At 42.5% G+C, this 21,896-nt stretch overlaps 1 long non-coding RNA gene across 1 annotated transcript; it reads right to left on the bottom strand.

Annotated features, from left to right (window-relative positions):
- Positions 1-3,774: 3,774 nt before the first annotated feature.
- On the bottom strand, positions 3,775-10,391 carry LOC138981158 (uncharacterized). The gene is made up of 3 exons (XR_011460576.1): positions 10,229-10,391; positions 8,734-8,850; positions 3,775-4,069 (listed from the first exon to the last, which is right to left on the bottom strand). It is a non-coding gene; the product is annotated as an uncharacterized lncRNA (long non-coding RNA).
- Positions 10,392-21,896: the final 11,505 nt, after the last annotated feature.

The following is a 21,896-nucleotide window of genomic DNA, read 5'->3' as shown; positions in this document are numbered from 1 at the left end:
ATGCATAATTTTCTGTTAAACTAGATATTCGAACACTCTCTGTCTCTCACTTCCTCTTTCTGTCTCTGCCTGCCTGTCTGTCTGTCTGTCTGTCTCTGTCTCTGTCTCTCTCTCTCTCTCTGTCTCTCTCTCTCTCTCTGTCTCTCTCTCAGCAGTCTCTCACTGTTTCGTCACTGAATAGTCGTCGGTTGCTAATCCCCCCCCCCCCCCCACTTTTACCATCAATATAATGTTGAATTGGTGTGGCTGTCATCCGTTATAGCCAGCCAGCATAAAACAATACACAATACTTTGGGGGAAAGGAGGCACTCGATTAGGAGGTGGTTGTCCTGGATCATGACTTTTTTCAGGCAACGAAGTCATTCGGCGCTTAGTGTTTTCCTGGTAATTTTGGACGAGTCCATCTCTCAACATAGGGGGAACTCACGTGATCCAATAATGTTATTATAATGAGCTAGTGCAAAATGCAAGAAGTTTTTCTGCAGTAAAACAACAGCACCGTTTTACCGCGGCGGCGGCGGCGGATACAAACGCTACTTAACAAGATCGTTAGTTTTTCTGGGTAAAAAAACAACTGTCACAGGTTATTCGGAAGAAACAAGTATTCCCAATAAATCCGCGGAAAAACATGTAAACATTATGTTGCGGAAAAACTACTTTCAGAGGGAAACGAGGCAAACCATTAGGATGTAATTTTCCTTAGCGTACGTATTATCACTTTTTCAGTTTTCCTGCGAAAAAACCCACAGAATCGAAATGATGTAGATAAAAACGGTTTATCTGCAGCATTTCTGAATAAAGTCATCATCCGCAGAAGCATAGTTTTTTTCCGCAGCAAAGGTTTTCTAAAGCAAATGTTTACATATTTTTCCGCTGCATTATTGGGAAACACTTATTCTTCTTTTTACCCAGAAAACACTGAGCGCCGAATGACTTCGTTGACTGAATAAAGTCATAATCCGCTAAGGACGACTACCTCCTAACCATATGCCTCCTTTCCCCCTCAAAGTATTGCTGACTGGCTAACAGATGACAGCCACTCCTATTCAACATTATACATGTATTGAAGGTTAGTCGGGAGGGGGGAGGAGGGGGTAGGGGGGGGGGGGCATTTTAGCAACCGACGACTATTCAGTGACGTACAGAGAGAGACTGCTGAGAGAGAGAGAGAGAGAGAGAGAGAGAGAGAGAGAGAGAGAGAGAGAGAGAGAGAGAGAGAGAGAGAGAGAGAGAGAGAGAGAGAGAGAGAGCGAGAGAGACACAGAGTGAGACAGACTGAGACTGAGAATGTTCTAAAAGTCTAGTTTAACAGAAAATTATGCATCAAACCGGATTATGCGTCTGCGGCCCCATTCGCGATGGTCTTCAACCCGGTGTACGATCATCTCGCATATTTGACCGCCTCTCGCCTACACGCTCTAACGAATGATTCCAACCCGACAATAGCACTCCTTTGCATCAAGTATGATTCCTTTGTCACTAAGACTCCCGTACCGAAGCTGAATACGAGCTGGTTTTGTAAAAACAAGCGCATTTCTACATTTGAAACTCACCGAGGAGCTATTTCCGGTGCTTTGTCACCACGATTTCTCGTTTTAACATTTAAATACGGGAAAACGCAAATCCTTCTTCAACATATTATGCATTTCGAAACAAAGTTAGTCATCGCAGATGCAGTAGGTCACCTTTAATCCAGACAGAAATCAACAACTTTGTGGTAAAACGGGAAAATGCAGGCCGAATCGAGTGTTACTCACCGTACACCAGCTTACCACTGTATAGCCGGTTATCCCCCGTGATGTATGCATCTTAGGTTTGCGCAATTCGATATGAAGTGCTCATCGTTTCATGCAAGTGTTGTTTGCTGGTTTTGGTATAAACACATTTGTTGCAGGTAGTAACTGATATCACGTGAACTACGGAGCATGCGCAGAGACAGAGGCTTCAAACACACAGAGAGACCGCTACGTAGGCTGGCAAACACAGACACACACGGACACAGTGACACACACACACATACATACACACATACACACACACACACACACACACGCACACACAGAAACACACACACACACACACACACACACACACACACACACACGCAAGCACACACACACACACACACACACACACACACATATACGACCGCAGGCGCGCACACATACACAGACACACGCATACGAAAACATATGACCATGCATTCAAAAACAAATGCATTGTATTTACAGTTTCTTGCAAGTTCGATTTTATTTGTGAAACATAATCACACAAACAGTAATACTGGTGTGTCAGAGTAATATTTTGGTTCTCAAGAAGAAACACAAGCACGAGAATAAGAATCACAGTAGCTTCATCGGTCTTAATTTTGACGTTTAAATGAACAATAACAGAAGTGAATACAGAAAAATCCAAATTAACGATATGTCCAAAATCAAACAAAAACGTGTGTAGTGTCTAATTTGTCTTACAATTTCTACTGGTGACGGAGCGGTCAGTAATGTGTCCAACTCAACGCTTCAGTGTCCGGCAGCAAAATGAACATGTCGTGTCGTGGTGAAGTAGTCAGTAGTCGGTCCGCGAGTGACCTTCACTCGGTTCATTGGTCAGTGTGTCACGGAGAGGGGGAGAGAGGGGATGGGGGGAGGGTCTGGAGGGGGGGGGGGGCAGAGAGAAAAAGTGAGAGGGGGGTTGAAAGGGGAGGGGGGATAGGGTGGAGGGGGAGGGAGGGAGAAATTGATAGAGAAAGAGAGAGATAGTGAGTTAAGAGACATACATGCCTACACACAAAGACAGACATACAGATACAAAGACAGACATATCCAGGGCCAGGAACATAGACTAAGACTGATAGACAGATGGAAACACCATATACAAAACACTACTTTAAACAGATGTTGACGACACAAAGCACAAGTATGAAAACAACACTCAAGAAAACACGATCAAGACGCAACATATTAAACATACAAAGTAGTGACACCTAACTCTACCGAATACAATCTTCACGATCCAGTCTGTACACATTCGACACCACACACAATTAAACACACATACCGCTATATTCGACAGCACAGCAAAGGCACATCACTTCCCGTGGCAACATTCGGCTAAACATCTTAGATCTGACCAAGCTTTTTTTTTCTATGGATAAGGCCATGCTACAACAATAAAACCTTAACATTACTAGTTTGGATTCTTCATGCACAAAGTGAAAACTTAAGATGGTGCGATGTCTTAAAGAGCTACTTGTGACAATTTGAAAATGTAATTTAAAGAAAGGCTCACTTCTGCAAAATACGCTTTTAGCACGTTGGTTTAAATGTGTCTAAAGGGAGGGATTGTCGTGTATACAACTCTCCTGTGTTCACTTTCAAGTGAATAACTATCGTTCTGATATCATTTTAAAGTGAAGCTAAAGAAACCTGGTATCGGCACTGCTGTGCATCTCCTATGATCTCAATGGTATCAAGGCACGGGTCATAGCCCTTTGCCGCGACAAGGTTTGCCGATACCGGCACTTGTCTTGTCTAGACAGTGACGTCATTCATAGATGACGCCAATCATAAATGACGTTTGTCAAGGGAACTTATGCTTTCAAGTGTTGCTGCTTCCAGTGACAGGAAGGTATAGAGATTGATCATTGTATACAATCAATTTATCATTGTCTCGGTTGATACCACAAAAAAATCATCCTCGAGTTTCAATATTTGTTGGTCCCTCACTCGATGACGTTGTGTAATCTCTATATCCCGTATGAATAAAGCCTGCCCAGATCTAAGATAGTGTTCTAAATATGTTAAACGAGTAGTAATGCACCTTTAAATTAAAGCTTAGCCGTTGAGCAGCTGGTCAAGAGCCAGCAATTACAGAAAGAGATATATCAATCAAAAGTAATTTCTTTGATCAATCACCAAGTCCTTCAGAAATGGAGGAGAGAAAATATCGAAGTTCAAGTCCCATAATCCAAGCAATCCCGCGCATATTCAGTGGAAGTGTTTGAGAGCGAGGCTGAGGGTTAATGGAATCAAGGTCATCACTACGGAGGTCAATCCAAGGGCGTTGCCTCCTAGAACAAAAGAAATACATGAATAAATAAACGTATAAAGAGCAACATATACATAGAGCGTTGTGGACTAGTACATGATTAGTGCCGTCGCGAAATAACCTTCGTGGTTGAAAACGACGTTAAACACCAAATAAAGAAAGAACATGATTAGTGACATTATATTTCAAGGCAGATATATTTTTACCGCAAGTCTGTTGGAGAAAAAAATGTATTTTTCATTCTCTGTCTGTCTGTCTGTTTTCTGTCTGTATGTCTGCATGCCTGTCTGTCTATCTGTCTGCCTCAATCTCTTTCTTTCTTCCTCTCTCTCATTTTCACTTTCGTTCTCTCTCTCTCTCTCTCTCTCTCTCTCTCTCTCTCTCTCTCTCTCTCTCTCTCTCTCTCTCTCTCTTTCTCTCTCTCATTTGGTCCGCCCCGTCGCCCCTGTCCGCAAATTCATTAGCAGTTTGCGGTCCCTCCCCCCGGACCTCCACCTGTCTACAACCAGTCAGCTGACCGTGTCCAACCGCCGCACCTATCGTCACACAGCTCAGTGCAAATGCAGTTCAGCTGCTGAAATTAATTTCAACTCAGCTGATGTGTTAAAAGCTCATAACTGTAGGCTTTATAAGATAGTCGACCTTCGGTCTGGACGTAATAATTTAGTTTCTGAACAGTGTTGAGCGTTGTATCTGCTCCCTGCATAGACACAAACAGCATCAATTGCATCAACTAGTGTGTGTGTGTGTGTGTGTGTGTGTGTGTGTGTGTATGTGTGTGTGTGTGTGTGTGTGTATGTGTGTGTGTGTGTGTGAGTGCGTGCGCGAGTTTAAGTGTGTGTGTGTGTGTGTGTGTGTGTGTGTGTGTGTGTGTGTGTGTGTGTGTGTGTGTGTGTGTGTATGTGTGCGTGCATGAGCGCGATCGCCGGGTCACCTTGGATGAACATCTTTTGGTTTAATTGTCTTAGCAGTGTTATGCAACCTATAGAGCTTGTGTTGCGCTTATACTCTTACGATCAAGTTCGAAGGGATTCTGCACCTTGTGCAGTGACTATCCCTGTGTTTTTAGTTGTGCCTTGCGTTGTATTCGGACTGTCTGTCTGTGTGCCGTGACGTGGACACTGAGGAAAGAGTGTGTTTCTTTCCCTTCGGTTGTAACACTTCTCCATATCGTCTGACGTGCCAGTGACACTTCGTAGCACATTGTTTAGAACTCTATTGTGTAATTAGTGGACGACAAGGACTTTTGCCTTTACTGGCAAAGCTGGAACATTCCCTCTATAACGTCCAGTGTGTGCGTATATTGTGTCTGCTTCTGCGTGTGTCTTAACATTTATAAGCATGTCGTCATTTGCTTCAGCCGCTGGACTGAATATCGGTCACTTGAACATTTATCATCTTTTGAACAAAATTCCTGATCTCTGCGTGTTGTTAAATCAACATTCTCCCATAACCCATTTGTTTGGGATTTCAGAGACTAGGCTAGACTCACGCATCTGTGATGATATGTTGTGGATTCCTCATTATTCTGTAATCCGACGTGATAGTATGGAAGTTCAACATACTGGTCTTGATGTTTATGTCCATGATTCCATAGCAAAGTTTGTTAAGCGCAGGGCTGATTTGGAAGTGAACAGTATTGAATGGCTTTGACTCGAAATTTCGTATAATAATTCGAATTCTTTTCTCCTCGGCTTTGTATATAGAAATCCCGCATCCCATTCAGCTTGGTCTGACGATTTTATTGATTTGATGGATAACATTAAATGTAATAATCGTAATGTATTGTTACTTGGTGATTTAAACATCGACTTGCATAAAACCCAGACAGCCTGGCGCTCAGTAACGTCTCTCTTTGGATTCCATCAACTTGTGAACACCTCAACCAGATTGACTGATACAACATCAACGTTGATTGACCACATTTACACTAATAATACCTCCATGGTGTCAAACGTGAAAACTGTACCTTCAAGCATCAGTGACCATTGTTCAGTATTTTGTTCTTGGTCGTTCAAGTTGCCTAAGCCGGTGCACAAGGGCCATACAACTATTGAATACAGAAGCTTTAAAAAGTTTGATGAAACCAAGTTCTTCCTTGATCTCAGTTCAGCACCATTTTCCTCTGTGTTTAATCATGTTGTTGCTGACGAGGCATTAGGCGCCCTTTTAGATATACTTTATCCTATAGTGGATAAGCATGCCCCACTACGTCACCACAGAGTGAAATATCCATCTCTTCCCCCATGGTTGACGGAACAGATTATTGAAGCCATGTCCCTGCGTAATTTTTACAAAGCAAACAACATGAAGTCTGACTTTAAGAAACAAAGGAATAAAGTGAAAGAATTAACACGTCAAGCAAAAGCAAATTATTTTAATAAATTAATCGAGGACAAGAAAGATATTAGGTAAATCTAAACAGAACTCAAATCGGTCTGCCCCAACCATCTCCTCTGAAGATTTTAATAACCATTTTTTGTCCCTTGCCAATAGGCTAAATGAATCTGCAAAATGCGACAGTCCTAATTCTGATTTTGAAGTCTCTCTCTCAAAATTACATGATTTTTGTAATGACAAATGTAAACCAGACGATTTTTTTTTACTATTCCAGACATGGCAGTGCATGAGGTAGGTAAGGCGCTAGAAGGCCTTGAAAATAAAAAAATCCATGGGTCCTGACAAGATTCCTGCTTACTTGGTCAAATTAGCTCTACCATATATTGTGGATACAGGTGGAAATTTATCTGACCCAAATAATTTTAGACCCATTTCCTTATTACCCATTTTATCCAAACCATTGTAAAAACATATTCACAAACATTTGCTCGCGTACATAGAAAACAAAAACCTTTTCCATCAATTTCAATCTGGTTTCCGAACAAATCACTCTTGTCACAGCGCCCTTACCACGCTATGCGACACCTGGTTGTCTGCAACAAACCGATCTAAAATCAGTGGTGCTGTGTTTCTTGACTTTAAAAAGCGTTTGATCTTGTTGATCATTCAATTTTATTGAAGAAATTACAGTTGTATATCAGAAACAGTTCAGTGTGTAACTTGTTTGCTTCCTATTTACAGGACAGATCAATATACTGCCCTAAACTGTAAAATATCTACTGAGAAGACTGTGAAATGCGGGGTGCCTCAAGGGTCAGTGCTTGGGACGATCTTGTTCTGTCTGTATATCAATGATCTGCCACTGCACACTTCTGATAGTAATGTAAGAAGTGATTTTTTTGCTGACGATTCTTCTCTTCATTCAAGTGGTAAGTCTGTTCCAGTAATAGAGTCCTCCCTTCAAACAGCTTTAAACGATGTAAATAACTGGTGTAGTGCCAATGCTATGCTTGTCCATCCAATACAAACTAAAAGTATGGTAATTGCAACCAGACAAAAACACCAGATTTCTCCACTCAAACTAAATCTTACTATTGGTACGCAATCAATTGAACAAGTTCAACAGCATCGCGTTTTAGGGGTAATTATTGATTGTGAATTCAAGTGACAGGCACAATTACAGCATATTTGCAAGAAAGTAGCCAAGAACGTTTTCCTCCTATCCAAGTTAAAGCAATTTACGGACAGAAGGACTCTGGAAATGTTCCACCATGCTCATGTAATGCCTCACATCAATTATGTTTCGACGCTCTGGGATGGCAGCAGTGATGTCCACTTGAAAAAGTTAGACTCTCTCTATCGTCGCTCGGCTAAACTCATCGTAAAGGATAATGCCCCAACAGATATGAAATTAAAAATGCTTAACTTTCTTCCACTGGAAAAGCATCTCAAGTTAAACAAAGCCATTTTCATGCATACATTGTATTACGGTAAAGTGCCGATTTACATTACATCATTATTTAATAAAGCTACCGACAGATATGGGTCGGTCAACTTGATCCCACCAATTCCACGAATTGACCTTTATAAGACCAGTCTTGCTTTTTCGGGTACATCAGTTTGGAATTCACTTCCATCATCCTTTAAGCACTTAAAGTCATCAAAAAGTTAAAAAAAAATGTGTCAAAAGACACTTAATGTCTGAGTAGTTTAACGCATTTTGATTTACCACACTTAGTATTACGTCAAAGATAGGCTGTGCATTGTATATTCTGAACATATTTTTGTTGTACTATTAATAAAATAATAATAAAGTGTATTTATATTGCGCCTATCCCTTACAAAAAACAAAAATATTTGGCTCTAAGCGCATACTATTGCTACATGTTCGATTGCTACCAGCTTGTACTTATAATTACTTGCATAGTATGCATTTGATTTTATGAATAACCACATATGTATGCTCTTCATGCCTCATCTTCTTCAACATCATCATCATCATCATCATCATCATCATCATCATCATCATCATCATCATCATCATCATCATCATCATCATCATCATCATCATCATCGTCATCTTTATCATCAAGAGTTAAGGTTTTACGACCTCCTTTTGTTGTTATATATATATATATATATTTTTTTTTTAATTTTTTTAACATTGTGTGTCTATGTGTCCCAAGAACAGATTGTAAGAAAAGGCGTAGCCTTAAATCTTAATCCTTGTTAAATAAAGTTCAATTCAATTCAATTCAATTATCTCTCTCTCTGTGTAATATGTTCAATCAAATGCGAAAGTCGTGCCCAAGTTATGTGGTTTGTAACATTGTGTTTTTGTTTTACCGTTTTTGGGATCTGCTGTGGTTGACATGCCGCTGCCACTGCCCGCATCTGTGCTACCTGTAGCCGAACTTGAAGACGCAGTAGACGAGCTGGCCGTAGTCTCTGATGTGTAGGACACTGTAAGAAAAAGAATACACCGGACAGTGTTAAAGTTGCTGAAAGCGCTCCATAATAGCCAACTTGCACAATACCCCGCTTGAGTAGCTCTCCGGTGCGAAAGATAATTAAGGTTCACTTCCCTGCGGGCAAACGTTTGGCTCTCACAAGCGCTGGTGTTCTTGTGTTAAACATTATTTTAAAAAAACTCGATCGCCTTTCCTTTGTGCACGGGCCATGCGTGGGTGAACTTTAGGATTATTCTCGCGGCTATTATTGCTGCAGCACACTGTTCACATTGAACATTCACAATTGTCAAGGCGAAGTGTCCGCATTGAAACGCAACCTCTCACAGAGCTATTCGGACATGTCCGCATTTTGCGGCAGATCTCGCAAGGCCACGCAAGTTAACGCAGATTAATCGCACGATTTGGCGGCGCAGGCCGATAGGGCAAGTCGCCTATTAAGTCCGAAGTCGACTGAATTTGTTCATGGCCGTGCTGCAAGTTCATTGGTGGTTAATACAGTGTTCTAGAAGATCGAACGTGTAGCAAAGACCTGCAATAGAACGTGTAGATATTGCGTCACCCGTCCCTCACTTTTTTCTCCAATGTTCTAAATGCATACGTTGTTTTGCTCCCACCAAGACTGCAGATCTTGGCAAACGCGTGACGTAAAAACTAGATTTGATGACGTTACCCGTACACGTTCCCGTACACGTCCTAAAAAGTGCTGAACTAGATCTTGCTATTGCGTCGAAAACACGGCAGATCGGAAATAACCTAATCCCTGATACATTTGACTAGCATGCATAAGCAAATGTTGCACCCAATTTGACATTTGTTTGTTTCCATTGTTTTTTGGGGTGTGTTTTTTCAAGATGAAAATAAAAGCTAAATAGAGAGTTTCATTTGCATGGTACATGTATATAGTCGGGAAAGGACACGTTGTCGACCAATTGGGTGAATCGTGCAGTCTTCAGGAAACATTTCTGCCAAGAACTATTAGAATAAGCGTGTTGAAATATCGCACCACACAATAACAGACATTATGCCCCAGGTAGAAATCATACGCACACACAAACAAAAAATATATATATATAGTAAAGCACCTTTTTTCCACTTTGACTACATTTCTAACGTCATTGTTCAATTATTTATAGAAAGCCTAACTGTTACCAAGAGGAGTCATATTTTATGGTTTAAACACGCACACACAGTGAACAACTTGAGCAGTATGTTGGTCCAGGAGATGAAAATATCCATGTGAACAACAACAACAACAACAACAACAAAAACGACAGCGACAACAACATCGACAACAACACATTATCGGTCATACACCACAAGTACTGGCTAAAACATCGCAAACAAATAATAAACAATGAAAAATAACTCACTCAGAACCAGAAGGCCGACGAACAGAAGAGACGTGGTTTGCATCTTCCTTGTTGAAGTGAAATCTACTCTCTTTGTTGAGAAAGGAAATTTACGACCAATTATGTTGAAATCTGTGATGGCGACAAGGTTATAAATTAATACTCTCATGCGGACAGGCCACAGTCCTTCTCCTTTTATAGTTAAAACTGTGGACAGACGTGGCTATGGTTGCAAGGACATAAACATTGGTTTTGTTGGCTGAGAGGGAATATAAGTGGATATCCCACTCACATATGTCTTACGATGATTGCCTTTTCCATTAATTTAGAAAGTAGGATCCTAATGCCGACCCCTAAGCCCCCCCCCTTCCCATTCGAACCCCCCCACCCCCCACACACACACACACATCCCTCCCGACCCCCACCAATCATTCTCCCTGTCCCACCCCGCTTTCGTTTTTAATCCTATTTTCTTAATTGAACGTTTATTACACTAATGTATGTGCGTTTTTGCGACTAAACACACGTGGGTGATATGAAAGGGGGGGGGGGGTAAAAGAGAAAACGCTAGCAAGGGTAATGATCGATGACAATACATGAAGTTTAAGTATTTCAACGTTGACATAAGATGGGGGGGGGGCGGGTTGGGGGGGGGGGTGGAGAGAAGGGGGGTTGGGGCGGGGTGTCAAGGGAGGCGGATAGGGTGTGTACTGAAGGACTGGGGGAAATGAATGATACGTTTTTTTCATGTCAAGCTTGATCTAGTCTTTGACACACCCTTAAAGCGGACATGTGAGAGCAAACCAGAACGACGCTAGATATAGATATGAATACTTGTTTTTCAAACATTTAACAAAAACCGTCTCAAATTGCCCCATGAGCTACATTCTTCTGTTGCGGGTTTAAACACACAACGGAAAGAATCCTAACATAAAAGCTTTGTTTGAATGTTCACATGTTTATATTGTAATTGCTGCGTGTGGGTAATTTATGCAGACTGCTCATTCTCCATGTAGGCAGTGTCCCACACGTACGCTCCACCCAGAGATTTAGTTTTCAGGGGTTCCTTCGACGGAATTTTAGAGAGTCCCAAACCAAGAAGGACTCATGTACGTGCTGTGAGACCTTAATAAAAACGTGATGTATTATATCGTTTAGATTCACACTGTACACATTGCGTCCATACAGGTCTGGCAGAACATGTTCTTGTTTTCAAAATCCAGCCCAGTATAAGTTCCTGTCTTCAAAATCCAGCCCAGTATAAGTTCCTGTCTTCAATATCCAGCCCAGTATAAGTTCCTGTCTTCAATATCCAGCCCAGTATAAGTTCCTGTCTTCAATATCCAGCCCAGTATAAGTTCCTGTCTTCAATATCCAGCCCAGTATAAGTTCCTGTCTTCAATATCCAGCCCAGTATAAGTTCCTGTCTTCAATATCCAGCCCAGTATAAGTTATTGTCTTCAATATCCAGCCCAGTATAAGTTATTGTCTTCAATATCCAGCCCAGTATAAGTTCCTGTCTTCAATATCCAGCCCAGTATAAGTTCCTGTCTTCAACATCCAGCCCAGTATAAGTTCCTGTCTTCAACATCCAGCCCAGTATAAGTTCCTGTCTTCAATATCCAGCCCAGTATAAGTTCCTGTCTTCAATATCCAGCCCAGTATAAGTTCTTGTCTTCAATATCCACACCAGTATAAGTTCCTGTCTTCAATATCCAGCCCAGTATAAGTTATTGTCTTCAATATCCAGCCCAGTATAAGTTATTGTCTTCAATATCCAGCCCAGTATAAGTTCCTGTCTTCAATATCCAGCCCAGTATAAGTTATTGTCTTCAATATCCAGCCCAGTATAAGTTCCTGTCTTCAATATCCAGCCCAGTATAAGTTATTGTCTTCAATATCCAGCCCAGTATAAGTTATTGTCTTCAATATCCAGCCCAGTATAAGTTCCTGTCTTCAATATCCAGCCCAGTATAAGTTCCTGTCTTCAATATCCAGCCCAGTATAAGTTCCTGTCTTCAATATCCAGCCCAGTATAAGTTCCTGTCTTCAATATCCAGCCCAGTATAAGTTCCTGTCTTCAAACTCCAGCCCAGTATAAGTTCCTGTCTTCAAACTCCAGCCCAGTATAAGTTCCTGTCTTCAATATCCAGCCCAATATAAGTTCCTGTCTTCAAAATCCAGCCCAGTATAAGTTCCTGTCTTCAAACTCCAGCCCAGTATAAGTTCCTGTCTTCAAACTCCAGCCCAGTATAAGTTCCTGTCTTCAATATCCAGCCCAGTATAAGTTCCTGTCTTCCATATCCAGCCCAGTATAAGTTCCTGTCTTCAATATCCAGCCCAGTATAAGTTCCTGTCTTCAATATCCAGCCCAGTATAAGTTATTGTCTTCAATATCCAGCCCAGTATAAGTTCCTGTCTTCAAAATCCAGCCCAGTATAAGTTCCTGTCTTCAATATCCAGCCCAGTATAAGTTATTGTCTTCAATATCCAGCCCAGTATAAGTTATTGTAATTGCTGCGTGTGGGTAATTTATGCAGACTGCTCATTCTCCATGTAGGCAGTGTCCCACACGTACGCTCCACCCAGATATTTAGTTTTCAGGGGTTCCTTCGACGGAATTTTAGAGAGTCCCAAACCAAGAAGGACTCATGTACGTGCTGTGAGACCTTAATAAAAACGTGATGTATTATATCGTTTAGATTCACACTGTACACATTGCGTCCATACAGGTCTGGCAGAACATGTTCTTGTTTTCAAAATCCAGCCCAGTATAAGTTCCTGTCTTCAAAATCCAGCCCAGTATAAGTTCCTGTCTTCAATATCCAGCCCAGTATAAGTTCCTGTCTTCAATATCCAGCCCAGTATAAGTTCCTGTCTTCAATATCCAGCCCAGTATAAGTTCCTGTCTTCAATATCCAGCCCAGTATAAGTTCCTGTCTTCAATATCCAGCCCAGTATAAGTTCCTGTCTTCAATATCCAGCCCAGTATAAGTTCCTGTCTTCAATATCCAGCCCAGTATAAGTTCCTGTCTTCAATATCCAGCCCAGTATAAGTTCCTGTCTTCAAAATCCAGCCCAGTATAAGTTATTGTCTTCAATATCCAGCCCAGTATAAGTTATTGTCTTCAATATCCAGCCCAGTATAAGTTATTGTCTTCAATATCCAGCCCAGTATAAGTTATTGTCTTCAATATCCAGCCCAGTATAAGTTATTGTCTTCAATATCCAGCCCAGTATAAGTTCCTGTCTTCAATATCCAGCCCAGTATAAGTTATTGTCTTCAATATCCAGCCCAGTATAAGTTCCACACACACACACACACACACATACATGTATACACACACTCTGTCACTCCATCGAATGTCTAATCCCCCCCCCCCCCCGCACTTTCTTTCCCCGCTTTCCCCAACGTTATGTAATCATGGGTCATATTCCAGTATTGCTTGGTGCACACACAGCATGCAGACCCCATGTCATTGTTGACATGCACGCTGTGGAGGGTTTTGAGGTATAGGTTGTCACCCAATGTTTGTTAGAGAACTTATCAAGCGAACGACGAAGAAGAAGAAAAAGTGTGTGTGTGTCTCTGTGTGTGTGTGTGTGTGTGTGTGTGCGCGTGTGTGAGTGTGTGTGTGAGTGTGCATTTCTTTCCTCTTTTAATGAAATCGACATACAGTTTGATCTGGCCTGTCGTTGTTATCGATCGGACTTTAATCATAATAGTTCCATGTCATGTTTACTGTTGTGATTCGTTCCGTGATCTGTTGTCCTAGCTTCTTTTGGTAGTGAGTTTGTTTGTTTGCTTGTTTGCTTGTTTGCTTAACGCCCAGCCGACCACGAAGGGCCATATCAGGGCGGTGCTGCTTTGACATATAACGTGCGCCACACACAAGACAGAAGTCGCAGCACAGGCTTCATGTCTCACCCAGTCACATTATTCTGACACCGGACCAACCATTCCTAGCACTAACCCCATAATGCCAGACGCCAGGCGGAGCAGCCACTAGATTGCCAATTTTAAAGTCTTAGGTATGACCCGGCCGGGGTTCGAACCCACGACCCCCCGATCACGGGGCGGACGCCTTACCACTTGGCCAACCGTGCCGGTTTGGTAGTGAGTCACACAGGTAATGCTCATTGATGTTGATAAGTATAGTGATGACAACATGTTGCCATGTGTAAACTCTCATTTTGTAAGAGATGGCTATTTGGTTCGTGTTAGCTTCAAAGAAGAAAGTGCCAATCTAAACACATCTGAGGCTGAGGTGGTAAAGATCAAATCACTTGACCTTCATTTTGGACGCGCTTGTGTTTTGACTGATTGAACGAGTGTCTGAATATTTACATTCTTTGCAAGCCCTTGGGTCCTGCCATCTGACCCACTTTTATTATTGTTCTTATCTTTTCTTATCCTTGTTCTGAAAATCATTTTATGTTTTATACACACGCATGCACGTACGCACGCACATGTACACGCACACACACACACACACACACACACACACACACACACACACACACACACACACACAGAGACACACACAATACACACACACACACACATACACACTACCACACACTCACGCAACACTTTCATGAAAAGCTCGTTTACTTGAACATATGAAACTTTATTTCAAATTTGCTGAACACTGATATAACTAAAAACAATCAAGATATGTTGTTGGTTTTAGTTGTTTGTTGTTAGTTTTTGCGTTTGCGTTCATTTGTATTTGTTTTACTAAAATAAAATTGGTATCAAAGTTTAATACACGGAAGAAAGCAAAAAGAGGACAGCACAAATACATATAGAAAGACACAACAGAAAAATGTAATCAACGTCTGATTTGTTTGCGAGCTATCTCACTCTTATCGAATTCCGTTGTATGGGAGCAATCAGCATAGATTTCCCCAGGACTGAATCCTGGTTCATTGGTCACATGTCAGGAGGAGGGGGGGGGGAGAGAGAGACAGAGACAGAGAGAAAGAGAGAGACAGACAGAGAGAGAGAGAGACAGAGACAGAGACAGAGAGAGAGACCGATCAGATGATAGATATTCAGAGAGATTCAGGGACGCACAAGAAAAAAGAGAAAGGGGGGGGAGGGGGGGAGGGTGAAAGAGACACAGAAACAGAGACATACCGAGACAGACAGAGATATACAGAGAACAAGGAGAACAAGAAGAGAAAGAAGAGCAAGAAGAAGAGTGTTGGCACGTGACAATACACTGGTTGCTTCCAATCAAACGGAACACATATTATCTCGTTTCACATTCACAAACAATTAAATGATCACTTCATATTGAAGTAGAGTCACAGGCGGCGGAAGACACGAATGTGAAAAGTGAAATCAACGCGTGAAGGCACTGCTGACCAAGACAGGTAGAAGCAGGGTCAAGTAGCCCATGGTCAAGCTGACCGAGCCGTTCGGATCTGCAAGAAAGTATACGTACATACGTGTTATCGGTTTAAAACAAAGGGCAGTAAGCACTCTTCATGCTAACGGTATGTTTGTTTGTTTGTTTGTTTGTTTGTTTGCTTAACGCCCAGCCGACCACGAAGGGTCATATCAGGGAGGTGCTGCTTTGACATATAACGTGCGCCACACACAAGACAGAAGTCGCAGCACAGGCTTCATGTCTCACCCAGTCACATTATTCTGACACCGGACCAACCAGTCCTAGCACTAACCCCATAATGCCAGACGCCAGGCGGAGCAGCCACTAGATTGCCAATTTTAAAGTCTTAGGTATGACCCGGCCGGGGTTCGAACCCACGACCTCCCGATCACGGGGCGGACGCCTTACCACTAGGCCAACCGTGCCGGTTGTGCTAACGGTATGTGCAATAGAATCGTTATTTCACAGAACATAAAATATAGCGCTCAGCCTTATTTGTTTCAGATTGATCTGCGTTATGCATTGTTGACACTTCTTATTGTTCTTGTTCTTGTTCTTTTCTTTTTATCTTCTTAATTTTTTGTTTTTGTTTATTGTTTTGGAACTTTTTAAATCAAAAATAAATATTTCTAATCTGCAGTTGCTTTTCGAGTATAACAAAAAGAGGCATTGAAGCCTTCGTTTTCTTATAAATACTTTTTAGCAACCAAAATTATACAATTTGATTCTTTCAACAGAGTTGCATGCATTTTTCGATTTTTAACTCCAAACATGATTTAGTGCACTGTAAACTGTATCTGTTTATCCAAATGTATACCCAAATATAAAGTTCAATTTGTTTCCAAAACTCAAGCACCACTGGGCAAAAGCAAAAAAAATGTTCTATATAATGAACGCTATTACTACAGTGTGAACAAATATTGTCCTCCACAACTTTCATTTTACATTGTTCTTGTTCTTGTTCTTCTTGTTCTTCTTGTTTTTCTTCTTCTTCTTCTTGTTCTTCTTCTTCTGTGTGTTGTTGTTGTTGTTGTTGTTGTTGTTGTTGTTGTTGTTGTTGTTGTTGTTGTTGTTGTTGTTGTTGTTGTTGGTGTTGTTATTGGTGTTGTTGTTGTTGTTGTTCTTCTTCTTCTTCTTCTTCTTGTTCTTCTTCTTGTTCTTCTTGTTCTTGTTCTTGTTCTTCTTCTTCTTCTTCTTCTTGTTCTTCTTCTTCTTCTTCTTCTTCTTCTTGTTCTTTTCTTCTTCTATTGGGTTACGCTCCCAAGGCTTGTACGTGTATGAACTTGTTCATCCCGCCATTAGCCAGCCATACGCAGCTTTCGGGGAATGCTTGCTTGGAATGTTCGGGTTTTTATAACCCACCGAACCCCGACGTGTATTGCAGGATCTGCCCAGCTAGCAAGCTTTCGTTGGCCGACTGACGATTTCAGTCGGGTGACGTCGTCATATGTCGTGTGTCGTCATCCGTTGTCGCGCCGATACCGTTTGACTGTGTATAAATGTACGTAATAAACCCCGACATCGGCCCGACGCAATGTTGCTGTCGATAAAATTATGCAGAGTTACGGGAGATAACAAATTGATGATCATTATTTTAACATTTGTTACGTCCCCTGTTCAAGCGTCGGTCCAGCAACGGCGTGACATTATGAGACTGACCATGCAAATGCGAAACTAAATTATTCATATTTGTTGACTTTTTCACATAGGAGTAGGATAATTAATTGTAAGTTTTATTTGCATATTTGCAATCAAATACAGCATGAGCTCAAATCATGAGTTTTACATTTTAAAAATACGCCATCATTTACTTGAAATATTCAAATAGCTTTCCTTACGGTAAACAAGATTGAGTGTGCAAATGGCTGCTGCTTTCCCGCGTGAGCGAATTTTATTTGTTTTCTTAGTTCAAGTTAATATCGAAAGAAGAGACATTTTTGGGAATGTTGGACAGCACATTGATGATATGTTATCCGAGACGAATGTCGCCTCGGGATCTCAATCTGAGTGCTGGTCCCAGTGCCACGTGGTGGCGGTGAGAATAGTTGTGTAGCCAGTGAGTCAGGCTCTTGGCAATGACAATCAGATTCAGACGTCAACTCGAGGACAACCGACGGATGGAGCGAGTAAGTGATTTCGGTTTTTTTTGGCTCTCAATGTTAGTTTTGCTGTTACAGTGAGGGGGGGGGGGGGGGGGGAGTACATACTGCTGTATCTTATTCTGTATATGTAGATGTAGGTGTGTTTTGTCCTGTTACAGTGGGGGAGGGGGGTGTTGTACACACTGCTGTAAATATAGATGTAGGTGTGTTTTGTCTTGTTACAGTGGGGGGGGGGGGGGGGTGTGTGTGTACATACTGCTGTAGATGTAGGTGTGTATTGTCCTGTTACAGGGGGGGGGGGGGGGTAACATACTTCTGTAGCTGTAGGGGGAGGGGGGGTACATACTGCAGTAGTTGTTGGTGATTTTTGCACTGTTACACTGGGGGGGGGGGGGGGGGGGTGGAGTACATACTGCTGAATCTGTAGCTGTAAGTGTGGTTTGCACTGTTACACTTGGGGGGGGGGGGGGGGGGGTGTGTACATACTGATGTATCTGTAGCTGTAGGTGTGACGTGTATTGCATTGTAACACTTGGGGTGGGGGGGGGGGGGGGTGTACATACTGATCTATCTGTAGCTGGTGGTGTGTTTTGCACTGTTACACACTTGGGGGGGGGGGGGGGTGTACATACTAACTGCTGAATCTGTAGCTGTATGTGTGTTCTGCACAGTGACACTGGGGGGGGGGGGGGGGGGGGGGGGAGGGGGTTGTACATACTGCTGAATCTGTAGCTGTAGGTGTGTTTTGTACTGTTACACTTGGGGGGGGGGGGGGGTGTGCATACTGATGTATATGCTTGGCGCTGGTGGACAATATTCACTTTTTTGGCCAAAAACACACTTTTTTGGCCAAAAACGTACATTATTGGCCAAAAAGTGTGTTTTTGGCCAAAAACATGTTTTGGCCAAAACTTTTAAGTGCAAAGTTTTGGCCAAAAAAATATTTGGCCAAATCTAAAACATTTGGCCAAATCTTCACTTTTTTGGCCAAATGTTTTAGATTTGGCCAAATCTTTTTTTGGCCAAATCTTTTTTTGGCCAAAACTTTTGCATTGAAAGTTTTGGCCAAAAAATAGTTTTGGCCAAAACTTCATTTTTTGGCCAAATCTTTGAGTACCCCTTGGCGCTGATAGACAATATTCATTTTTTTGGCCAAAAACGCCAGTTTTGGCCAAAAAAGCAAAGTTTTGGCCAAAAAAGTATACTTTTGGCCAAAAACGCCAGTTTTGGCCAAAAACGCCAGTTTTGGCCAAAAACGCCAGTTTTGGCCAAAACCGCCAGTTTTGGCCAAAAAATTATAGTTTTGGCCAAAAAAGTGAAAATTGTCCACCAGCGCCAAGCTGCTTGGCGCTGGTGGACAATATTCACTTTTTTTGCCCAAAACACACTTTTTTGGCCAAAACTGGCGTTTTTGGCCAAAAAAGCAAAGTTTTGGCCAAAAAAGTATAGTTTTGGCCAAAAACGCCAGTTTTGGCCAAAACCGCCAGTTTTGGCCAAAACCACCAGTTTTGGCCAAAAAAGCAAAGTTTTGGCCAAAAAAGTATAGTTTTGGCCAAAAACGCCAGTTTTGGCCAAAAAAGTGCGTTTTTGGCCAAAAAAGTGAATATTGTTCACCAGCGCCAAGCAGCTTGGCGCTGGTGGACAATATTCACTTTTTTTGGCCAAAACACACTTTTTTGGCCAAAACTGGCGGTTTTGGCCAAAAAAGCAAAGTTTTGGCCAAAAAAGTATAGTTTTGGCCAAAAACGCCAGTTTTGGCCAAAAACGCCAGTTTTGGCCAAAAACGCCAGTTTTGGCCAAAACCACCAGTTTTGGCAAAAAAAGTGTGTTTTTGGCCAAAATAGTGAATATTGTCCACCAGCGCCAAGCTGCTTGGCGCTGGTGGACAATATTCACTTTTTTTGCCAAAAACACACTTTTTTGGCCAAAAACGTACATTTTTGGCCAAAAAAGCAAAGTTTTGGCCAAAAAAGTATAGTTTCGGCCAAAAACGCCAGTTTTGGCCAAAACCGCCAGTTTTGGCCAAAACCGCCAGTTTTGGCCAAAAAAGTGCGTTTTTGGCCAAAAAAGTGAATATTGTTCACCAGCGCCAAGCTGCTTGGCGCTGGTGGACAATATTCACTTATTTTGCCAAAAACACACTTTTTTGGCCAAAACTGGCGGTATTGGCCAAAAAAGCAAAGTTTTGGCCAAAAAAGTATAGTTTCGGCCAAAACCGCCAGTTTTGGCCAAACCGCCAGTTTTGGCCAAAACCGCCAGTTTTGGCCAAAAAAGTGCGTTTTTGGCCAAAAAAAGTGAATATTGTTCACCAGCGCCAAGCTGCTTGGCGCTGGTGGACAATATTCACTTATTTTGCCAAAAACACACTTTTTTGGCCAAAACTGGCGGTATTGGCCAAAAAAGCAAAGTTTTGGCCAAAAAAGCAAAGTTTTGGCCAAAAAGAGATTTGGCCAAAAAAGTGAATATTGTCCACCAGCGCCAGCAAATACAAAAGATTTTGCCAAAAAAAGATTTGGCCAAACAAAAAAGATTTGGCCAAAAAGTGAAGATTTGGCCAAATCTTTTTTGTTTGGCCAAATCTTTTTTTGGCAAAATCTTTTTGTGGCAGAAGTTTGGCCAAATCTCCCGTTTTAGCTAACATAAACAGTTTTGGCCAAAACTTTTACATAGAAAGTTTTGGCCCAAAAAAAGTTATAGCCAAATCTATTTTATTTGGTCAAATGTGTGGGTTGTTTTGGCCAAATCTTTGTCTTTTTTGGCCAAAACTGGCGGTTTTTGCCAAAAAAAGTGAATATTGTCCACCAGCGCCAAGCATAGATGTAACTAGCTGAAGCTGTAGGTGTGTTATGTACTGTTACAGTAGGGGGAGGGGGGGGGTGAACATACTGCTGTTTTTGTAGCTGTTGGTGTGTTTTGCACACAGGGGGGGGGGGGGGGGGGGGGGGGATTGGGGTTGTATACTGCTGTATCTGTAGCTCTAGGTGTGTTTTGCGCTCTACACGAGGGAAGGGGGTGGAGTGTTGTATGTTTGGTACTGTTACAGTGGTGGCAGCGGGGGGAGGGGGATGTACATAATTCTGAATCTGTAGCTGTAAATGAGTTTTGTACTGTTACAGTGGTGGGGGGGGGGGGGTGGGGGTTGTACATACTGCTGTAGCTGTAGGTGTGTTTTGCACTGTTACTAAGGGGGAGGGGAGGTGTACATACTGCTGTAGCTGTAGCTGTAAGTAATTTTTGCACTGTTACACTTGGGGGGTTGTATATACTGCTGAATCTGTTGCTGTAGGTGTGTTTTATACTGTAATACTGAGGGGGGGGGGGGGGGGGTGTATACGGCTGTATCTGTAGCTGTAGGTGTTTTGTACTGTTACAGTGAGGGCGGTACGCGGTAGGGGCGGGGGGTTCTACATACTGCTGTATCTCTAGCTGGTGATTTGTTTTGCACTGTTACACTGGGGGGGGGGGGGGGTTGTACACACTGCTGTATCTGTAGGTTTGTTTGCAACTGTAACACTGGGGGGAGGGGGGGTTATACTGCTGTAGCTGTAGCTGTAAGTGAATTTTGCACTGTTACACTTGGGGGGGGGGGGGGGTGGTGGTGGTACATACTGCTGTATCTGTAGCTGCACCCAGCCAGCAAGACATTAGCGGCCGATAGTCGGCCGAACACCCTTCAAAAAGTCGGGCAGGTGACGTCAAAAGATACGACGCGGGTGTTGGCCCGACTAACTTTTGCAAAGAGGCAACGAGGCGGCCGACAGGCGGCCGAACACCTGTACTATGGCGGCACGCATCCGGTCCGATGTTAATCGGCCCGATGGCTTGTTGGACCTGCGGCCCGACACCTTATGCCGACATCGTCCCGATGTCTTCCCGCTGAAATCGATATCTTCCCGATGTCGGCATAAGGTGTCGGACCGCAGGTCAAACAAGTCATCGGGCCGATTAACATCGGACCGGATGCGTGCCGCCATAGTGCAGGTGTTCGGCCGCCTATCGGCCGCATCGTTGCCTCTTTGCAAAAGTTAGTCGGGCCAACACCCGCGTCGTATGTTTTGACGTCACCGGCCCGACTTTTTGAAGGGTGTTCGGCCGATTATCGGCCGCTAATGTCTTGCTGGCTGGGTGTACCGTGCGCACTTGGAATTGTGCTTGTGTATACCCACGAAACAGGATAAGGCACCAGCA

This window comes from Littorina saxatilis, linkage group LG12, assembly GCF_037325665.1.
Source record: "Littorina saxatilis isolate snail1 linkage group LG12, US_GU_Lsax_2.0, whole genome shotgun sequence".
Lineage (NCBI taxonomy): Eukaryota > Metazoa > Mollusca > Gastropoda > Littorinimorpha > Littorinidae > Littorina > Littorina saxatilis.
Note: the sequence above shows the minus strand (reverse complement) of the source record. Positions and strands in the feature narration are given on the sequence as shown.